Below are 9,193 nucleotides of genomic sequence, written 5' to 3'. Positions count from 1 at the left end.
AAACTCCTGGGGAAAATATTTAGATTGTAGACAGTCAGAAAATTACATTTTGTATGTATGAAATGATGACTGCTTATTCATTTCTTTCTACTGACTTGTCTTCCTTCCTCAAGAGTTGACAATGCCCTCAGTAAAGCCCTTAAAAATGTAGTAATCCACAGGAAGAGGCCTGGAGATGTTTCCAGTGCCTTGATCCTTTTATTTCATTTCAGCTTGCATTATTTGCTGTTTTTACTTACATCTGTTTCAACACGTGCTGCTAAATTTTACAGCCTTGACATCCACTTGGTTGGTCAGTGTCAACCTTTTTTCTCTATATGAGTAATTCCTGACCTACTGACCTAAATCTCCAGGCACAACAAGTTTGCTTGAAAACTGCTAATCTGGTATGACCACAGCTCTTTAAAAGACTACCATATTCATGTTTTCTTCCTTACTTCATCAGTAAAAGAATAACACAGCACAGTTCATTAAATAAATATGAAGAAAAAGATCAACTCCCTGTATCATGATCTAAGGCTTGCACTATTTTACATCATTCACATCCGGGTAAATTACAAGCTAAATTTTGAATACAGTAAATGCAAAAATAGCAGCTGTTTTCATGCTGTCTGCCTACAGCTATCTGGCAGAGGAACCCAAATAATGGCCATGGGGGGAAATCTGAGTTAGAGAATACAAATAATTGCAAATTCCAGATCCTGAGCTCAAAGTAGAAGTCCACTTTGGACAGCTGTCCTTACAGGACTGGGTTATATGGTATTTTAGTATTATCTTTAGAACAAAAAAAAAGGTTAATTATTTTCAGTACCTAAGGATGCTGCTAATATTATTTACAGATTCAGAGGCAAAGGGTTTTATTTCTATTTTCTTTTTTAGTCTTGCTCTCCTTGCAGCCCCATATCCTAGGGTTTGTGTCTGTGCTTAAGGATTCCTGCATAAAACTGAGAGGTAAACACTATTCATATGTTGAGTCAATCATTATGTAACAAGTTCATATCCTTTTGCTAGCTTCCACATTCTCACTTTAGTTCAGTTACAGCATTACCCTATGCATTTTCACCTCACTGTACAATCAAGGACATTGCATGGAAGATCTGTGCATGGGATTGGTATGGTTATATTAAAAAAAATACTTAATTCAACATTGACAACTTCACCACATGAGGTCAAGAAGTGCTGACATAATATCCCCACAAGGCTTTTGGAAATAAAAAAGGCGAAGACAAGAGAATGGAAACAGTATGTAAGACAGATAGACTGAACAAAAAGAACAAGAGACTGTTTTGTAGAAGTGATTTCCAGGGTTCAAACAATTACTGCACATCTAACTAAAATCCAATTGTTCTCATCCGTGATCTTTAAAGCATTTCTGTTTCTCACAAAAAGTTACACAGAATATTTTTGTTTTCTGTTTTATAATCCATTAAATCAAAAACACATGAATGAGGTTTATGCAATGACATATGGAAGTCATTAATGCTGCTTTAGTTCTCAACTAAGTACCCAATCCTGTACTCCTTAAGTAAGAAAAACTCTTACTGAAGTCACTGTGAGTTTTTCTTGCATAAAAGGAAAAAAACCCTGGGTACTAAATGTAATGATCTGTAGGCTACTAAAATTGCTCAGAGACCCCTATGTCAGTCAATTTTAATAATAGACACTCTCTTTGCAGGATATAAATTCTCGCTATACAGTGAGTGATTGTTTTCTGTTCAACCGGGGACCAATCTGGCTTCCACAAAGTCAAATGCAAAACTCTCACTGACCTCTATAGGAAGCAGGATTAAGACTTTTACATAGTTCCTTTATGAGAAATCTTCTGTCTCAACAGGCTGTCACCTTCTCAGTTAGCTGTAGATACGAGTGGGCTGCTGTATCAGTGTCAGTCACACATTTCTTGACAAAGAGAGTGCAGAAAAGCTTACCTGAACATTGCGAGGTGAAAATGCTGAACAATATGTAGAATTCAACAATTCTACAATGATCTACAATGTAGAATTACCACGGACAAATGTCATAGGAACGGACATATATATACAGAACTATAAAAGCATCTGTCATGGCTATTGGAATGCATGACACACCCATGAAAGGATGGATTCACCCATAAACAAATGTTTCCAGTTCTCATAAATTTAGCTGAGTATGCGTCCAGCTCAACTAGTAGCGTGTCATCGTGGTAGCTTATCCCAAGAAAAATCAGTTCATGCTTACTCTCAGAATCACACAAAAGCTATTTAGGGACAGTAAAAAGAAAGGCTCTGGCTGGTAGTTGTATATGATACACAGAAGTCAAGAACTGACAGAAAATTTTAAAGATTTTCAGTAAATGCAAAAATACACTTAAACCTGTTCTTTAGCATCCTGGGCATAAGCATCTGTGCTGTAGCAATGTGTCTACATAGATTATGGCAGACAGTTTATGAGACATATGTTTTAAATTGCTTTCAATACTTACTGTAAATCACTGGAATTATTCTGTATGAATTAAATCTAATGTAATGCAGATGTTGGATGTGTTAAAATTAGTGTTTTAGGGACAGTAGTTTCTGAACACATTCTGTCAATGAACCTAATTCACACTCAAGAGTTTCTACTGCTTGTCAAAAGAAATGGCATGAAATGCAACATCAGTATCCAGCAACAGATATTTTAATATGAAGATTTATTACAAAATTAAAATGTAACTGGTCAACATTTTCTACCTAATCAAAGTCTTATTTGGAAAGATATATTGTTTAGGCTTAAAAATTCTTCTTTATCGATAGAACTTATATAAAATATTTCATCTATCAGAATTGTTTTTTTTGTTGAACTTAATCAGTTCAACACTTTCTTAGCAGCCCCCTTCCCCATAAGACACATAATTCAAGGTACCATTCTTTTTTCTGAGCCCAGATCCATTGAAGATTTCCTCTCCTGCAGTGCAGTGCATCCTTCCTTCCTACCACGCCTTACCATGGGCCTCATTTAGGAGATATCATCAGCCAGGTACTTGCAGAATCGAGAAACATTCCTCCATCAAATCTCTATAAAAGAGGAAAGGCAGTTTAGCAAGCCAAACAAAAACATTTGGAGATGTAACACATATTTACTTAAATATGAAGTCCATCAGGAAATGCATAATCCTTTAATGAACTGAAAGCTTCTGACACTTTTTCTGGGATTAGCATTCCGAAAGTTCAATTTTTCAACTGTCCTCAGCATGAGAACAGAAATATGGTACTTCAGAATTTCAGGTAAGACAAAAATTTCAAGTTTTATGCCAGTTATAGGTTTGGGGAAGTCAGTAAGAGTACGCATTTTACCAAGTCTTGCATGTTAAGCATATTTAGTAAAAATGATTCTTTAAACTTAAAGAAACTCACTTCTTCATATTATGTATAATATTTAAGGAGTTAAAGGCAAACTTTGGTCAATTGCCTCCATTAAACTTTTGACTCCAGAAAGGCAAATATCTCAGACCAATTATGAACTTAATTTCCACTGCCCTTAGCCCTGTCACATCAACCTGTTGTTAATTTGGAGTCTTTTATTTTTTTCTCATGAGACTATTAATTCAGTTTGGTCCCCTACTGAGTGACCTCATTAAAGATGATCCCATTTTTTTAATCTCCTTTCTGAACAACCATTTTATCCATTGCCCTCTCTGCCACGGTCCTGGAAGTCTTGCCCTGCCTAGCAGGGGTTCCAGTGTAGGTCAGAGCTTTCCAGGTGTGCTACTGCTGGAAATCTCTCCTAGGGAAAAATTGGGATTCACTATTCTTTCCTCCAGCTATTGAGGGAGCCCATCAGTATGCAAGGACAATTTTCCTGGGCATAGAAGAAAAGGGTATTCTACTTTCATAGTCTTGGTTACTTTTGCCTTTATTTTGGCACTGTTAGGAGAAACAAAACCTGAAGCATTTTAAATGAGCCCGATAATTGAAAAGTACAGGGGTCAATACTGCACTTTCCAATTCAAAAATAACGTAGTTAGAGGAAAAGATCACCTGCTCTCAAGGTCATTCCCTGTTAAAGGCTCAAATCCACTTAAATCTATGGATATGTTTTCAATAGTCTAAAGATATATCCCAACATTGATAAAATACTGGCAAAAGAAACCATTAGCATTCCTATTAATTATTCTTTAAAAACCTACACCCTTGCACTGTAGCAAACTAAACTTCTGAAATAATTGATGTCTGCTGCCAAATGCAGCCGAATGCCTCCCCACCTTGCAACAGGAAGTTTGTGCTCCTGATGATGGGAGCCCTTAGTGGGGAATTACAGTACCCTGGCCTGCTCTCTCTCTCTTTCTCTGTGGGTTATGATCTATGAGCTGTGAAACTAATGGTTTTGTCATTCATTGTGTTTCCCCCGAAGCTGTTAAAAATTAATGAACCATTCAACAAAATTCACATGTTCACCATCTAAGACTCTGATCCTTGCAAATAAATCTATGTGGAGCTGGTTGGCTTTATTCCTCCCTGAGTCCTGATGGTATCAGTGGGATCCTGCATGGGTCCAACAGAGCAAATTAATGAATAGGACTGAGCCTCCTGCAGCCTCTCTCTAACATAGGTCTTTATGTGATACCATGAGTGGTTCACATGCTCAGAAAGCTGTCTGGCAGGCGTAACTCTTGGGCCAAACCCTTTTTTTTTTTGCCCTATACTTACCTTCCTTAGGCTGAGACAAATATTTGGAAAAGACTTCTTTGATTATTTTCCAAAATAAAGGCTTTTATGTAGTATTGTAGTTTGTTTTGATGTTTTTATGGCACAAAGCAATCAATGAAAGTAGTTCCCACACATTTTTATAGTCAAGGAACCTTAACTCTAGAAGCCTAGAAGACTATCTTGTGTCTTAATTCTTTTATGATACCTACAGATAAAGAATACAGAAACAAATGCACAAAATAAAATGGAAGTACTACACAGTCAGAGAGACCACAGTTTCAGAGGTATCACTATCCATTTGTCTAAATTCTCCTATATTTAATATGCAGTTATCTGGGTATCTATTGTCAAGGCATTGCAAGAATTACTTTCAGTATACAGCATTCAGATATTCTGATAGGAGGTGGGAACATCACAAAGACTAGATACCAATGAAGAATACACGGCAATAGTATTTCTTATACCTATCCGACGGATTGGTGAAGTGATCTTTCACATCTGTCAAACTAATTCAGTAAAGCATTTTAAATAGCAAAATACTTTTAGTCTCATAATTCAATATACCAGGCCAAAGTGCTTTCAGGAAAAACAAGGAAGGAAGCAAGAGGGGTGTTACAGGGATTTAACAGGTATTGCATAATGAGTAAAGGGTAGTAGAAGTTGACCCAAGATATGCAAGAGTAATTCCCTTGAAATCACTGTCGTTTGTCCCTTTTGCACTGAGATTTAATTTAATCCCAGGTGCATAACTACTTTGATACTATAACAAGCAAACATTATTATGGTCAGCCTGAAATTACACTATAGCTGAAATGATTTTTGCTTTGGTACAGGATGTTGTCATTAGAACAGAATAGCTCTTACATATCCATATTTAATGACAGCAAAACAAATTAAATAATTCATTTATGATTAATTAACTAAATATTGTGTTGTTATCTTTATCATTAAAATATATTTAGCTGTCACATGGAAGTAGTCAGTTAGTGCAAACCAAATTAAACATTTTTAACATTTTAATTAACAAATAATTAAATAATTTGTTAATACAAAAAATTACTTTACAATATTTTCACCTCTCAAATACCAGTAATTAATTATTGTAAAGCAAATTAATTTGTCCTGCATTTCAGTTAATGTTCTGAGCTAATTACATGGTAATGATTCTGTTACGAACAGCTCCATCTTTTAAGTCTCTGCTAAAATTTGCAGGTAAAGCAGAAAAAGAGTCCTGCTGCTTAGTTTGGAGGCTAAATCTTTGCTAAACACACAGTGTCTCTTCATAGAACATAGAACTCCTTATGATAGCTTTAGTGTTATGCTTACTATCTCTTATAAAGAAAATATTAAAAATTGTTTCTTTTGATAATTTCTTCCATTTTTCCTAACATTTATTTAGCTTTCTCGGCTCCTACCAGCTCCATAAACTGTGACAGCATCTCCTGCATAGGCCAATTTTGAAGTTTTAAAATTAATCACAGAAGGAGTTGATCATTCCTTGTACCCTAACTGTGTTTTGCCAAGATTTCCTGGTGGGACCACTCAGATTAATCATCTACTTTTGTTCTCCAGTTCTGCTAGCCCTTCTTCCTGGCTAAAAGTGAAATTTATGATGAAAAACAAAAATTAAAACAATTCAGAATGTTAGTTTCTGTTTTTCATCAACGTGTCAAATTTGACTAGCTGTGCTTTTCACACGCCTCTGAGGAGAAGACACGGAGCCACAGGAACATCTGAAATGTTGATCTCATCATCTCATCTGATAAGAAGGTGGCTGAAGGATGCTAGCACTTTACAGATAGTTTGAGATTAGAAGTCCATCACCTCTGCAGTGAGATGAAGACCCCATTTCTACTCTGGGTCAGGTAAAACAAAGCAAATTACTGCTTGTATAAACTGTGTCACCTTCATCTAGACTGTTAGCCCAGCCCTGTAGCTCAAATGATCATATATTTAAGCCTTGCAGCTTTGCAACACTTGTAATCAAATGGGCCTGTTTTACTTCAGCACAGTGATCGCTCTGATGGGTCTTAAAAATCGTGTTGCAAATTTCTTTCCCTCATTTAAACTGCTATATTTCAGGAAAATTATCTTTTCAGGCAGTGCAGAGCTGTATGGCCTCCAGGGCTGCATTGGAGACAAAGTGTTTTTGTCTCAGTACTTTGAAGACTGATAGCACTAAATTCCCTTTGAAGTAATTCAAAGACAACGACTGTTAACCTTATTACCTTTGAAAAAACTTATTTCTGCAAGCACATAAAGGAGCTTTATAGGAGCAATTATTCTCAGAGTTCAAGCAAATTGGACTATATTTATCCGTAATAGGTATTAAAAATTGGACATTGATGTGTCTATCTTATCCACTATGAAGTTACTTATTGACACTATTTCCATTTTATTATGCTTTTTTCTTAATATTTACACATGCCATCTTTAATACAAGCTGAGTAGAATGTGTCCTTCTGTAACACTATATGTAAGACCTAGTATCATAGAAAAAGCATATGTGCCATATCCCTATATTGTAAAGCATACAAGCAAAGGAGCAACAGTCACCTGACACTTCCTGATAGAACTGATACTTAAACAATGCTAAGTGTTTCTTAATTTTTACAACTGGCATGATTTTGAACTCCTATAAATGGAAACAAATATCAGCAAGTCCAGAACTAGTGAAAGGAGCAGGGAGGGGTACCCAACACTCTAAATAATATGCACCTTTGCCAGGCAATGTACTTTAAAAGGCAAATTTATCTCCTTAATTTTGGATCTACATATGGAATTCCCACTGACACCAATAAAAGTAACAAGTTGAAGACAAAGGGAAGAAGTCATCAAGGTTGTCTGCTCAAAGTAAAGTAATTAATGATTTCTTTTATTATTGTGCCAGATCTAAGAAAATGGAAGAAAACAATATTATTAATATAGGACACACGGATCCAATACAGTTATATTCAGATTTGCATCTGAACTTTCTTGTGTCTAGAAAGAGCTTTTGTTACTTACAATACTGCTCATTCAAAGATATCAAGTGATTTTACAAATATCAGTATTATAACCTGAAAAGTAGTTAAAGATGTGGAATGCATTTGGAAAGGTGAGAAAGTGATTTACATGGAATACTACAACAAATCATTGAAAGAACCAGGGATAGAAGTTAATAATCCTGATTGTTAATCCCATACTCTACCAAGATAATGCTGCTTTCTAATGGAAAAAAAGTCCATTACTATTTATAACAAGTCCAATAGTTATGCTTTTATACTGAAATAAATCAATTTACAGAAATAACTAAACATCTTCAAGTTTATAGCTGAAATAGTCTAGTTTGTAGTTTACATACAGTAGGTGAAGAGCTAATGGGTCATTTTCCAGACTAGAAAAGCAAAAGGCATTAGTATTTTTGAAATCTATCCAAGCTCCAAGTGTTTATATAGTAGTTGGTAAACCGTAACAGCTGGCCTACTGCTGAACTGAACAGGATACCTAGTCTAGACATTTAGACACAGATGACAGAATCCTAAATTATGCACTGCTAGTGTGTATGTTGCATATTTCATACACTTAAACTGCCTAAGTAGACTTCAGTGAGCAAAAATGCTAGGACAATTAATATATTTTTTCAAAGAAATCTGTTTTCATAGCACTCTCTTGGTTCTAAAACTGCTTTTTATAATGTTATGCTTAAAGGAGTAAGCCTTAAACACCACATCACAAAACCTCAGAGGGCAAGTTAGTTTTATTTTGTCTTGTGACCTCTACTAAGTCCAGTGCTTCCCTTTCATGGCACAAAACACCCGATCTTCAGGTGAGGATCTTCACCAGGGTCAGGAAGCCCTGAGCACAAAGCTGTGCTCTCCAGCAGAGACAGAGAGGAAAAAGAGCAGCTTGGGATGTCAGGGAACTTCACTCATGGGCTATAGGGTATTACGACACTCTTCCAGTTAGTTTGATGGTATTGAATATTTTATCAGATGTTTAATATAAATAATAGCTGAGTAAAGAGTTCAGAATGGAGGTTGTTTAGGGCATTCATTCATGACAAGATATCTAAAATTGATCTAATGAATATTGAACCAGACAGAAAACAGCCTGTTTCAAAACATCCTATAGCCTGATGATCAGAACACTTTTCCTGAGGACATATGATAAGGCCTATTTTCTACCTAAAAGAGAGGGAAAGATATGAATGTTGTCCTCCATGCATTCAGTCAACCATTAGATAAAACAGTGGGGATGTTGGCAGCAGCAGTAGCACCAGTTTGGGGATTCTAGATCTGGTCCCAGCATGTTTTCTTCTAGCTAGAATTATGTAGTGAATTTAACTCAGCTTTTCACATCTGTCAAATTCCAATTGCAAACTAAATCAGAAAAACAAAAAAAGACTGAGGAGAACAGGTAGATGTGATATCTCTTACAGTCCTTGTTTGCAAGGTGAAGGGTAGATCATTCTCATTCAATTTATTATTACCAAGTAAATATTTCCTACAACAGACTTAATTGCAAAGGAGAAGGTAAATGTCAAGGAT

Source organism: Pygoscelis adeliae, unplaced genomic scaffold, assembly GCF_000699105.1.
Source record: "Pygoscelis adeliae isolate BGI_AS28 unplaced genomic scaffold, ASM69910v1 Scaffold73, whole genome shotgun sequence".
Classification (NCBI taxonomy): Eukaryota; Metazoa; Chordata; class Aves; order Sphenisciformes; family Spheniscidae; genus Pygoscelis; species Pygoscelis adeliae.
Note: the sequence above shows the minus strand (reverse complement) of the source record.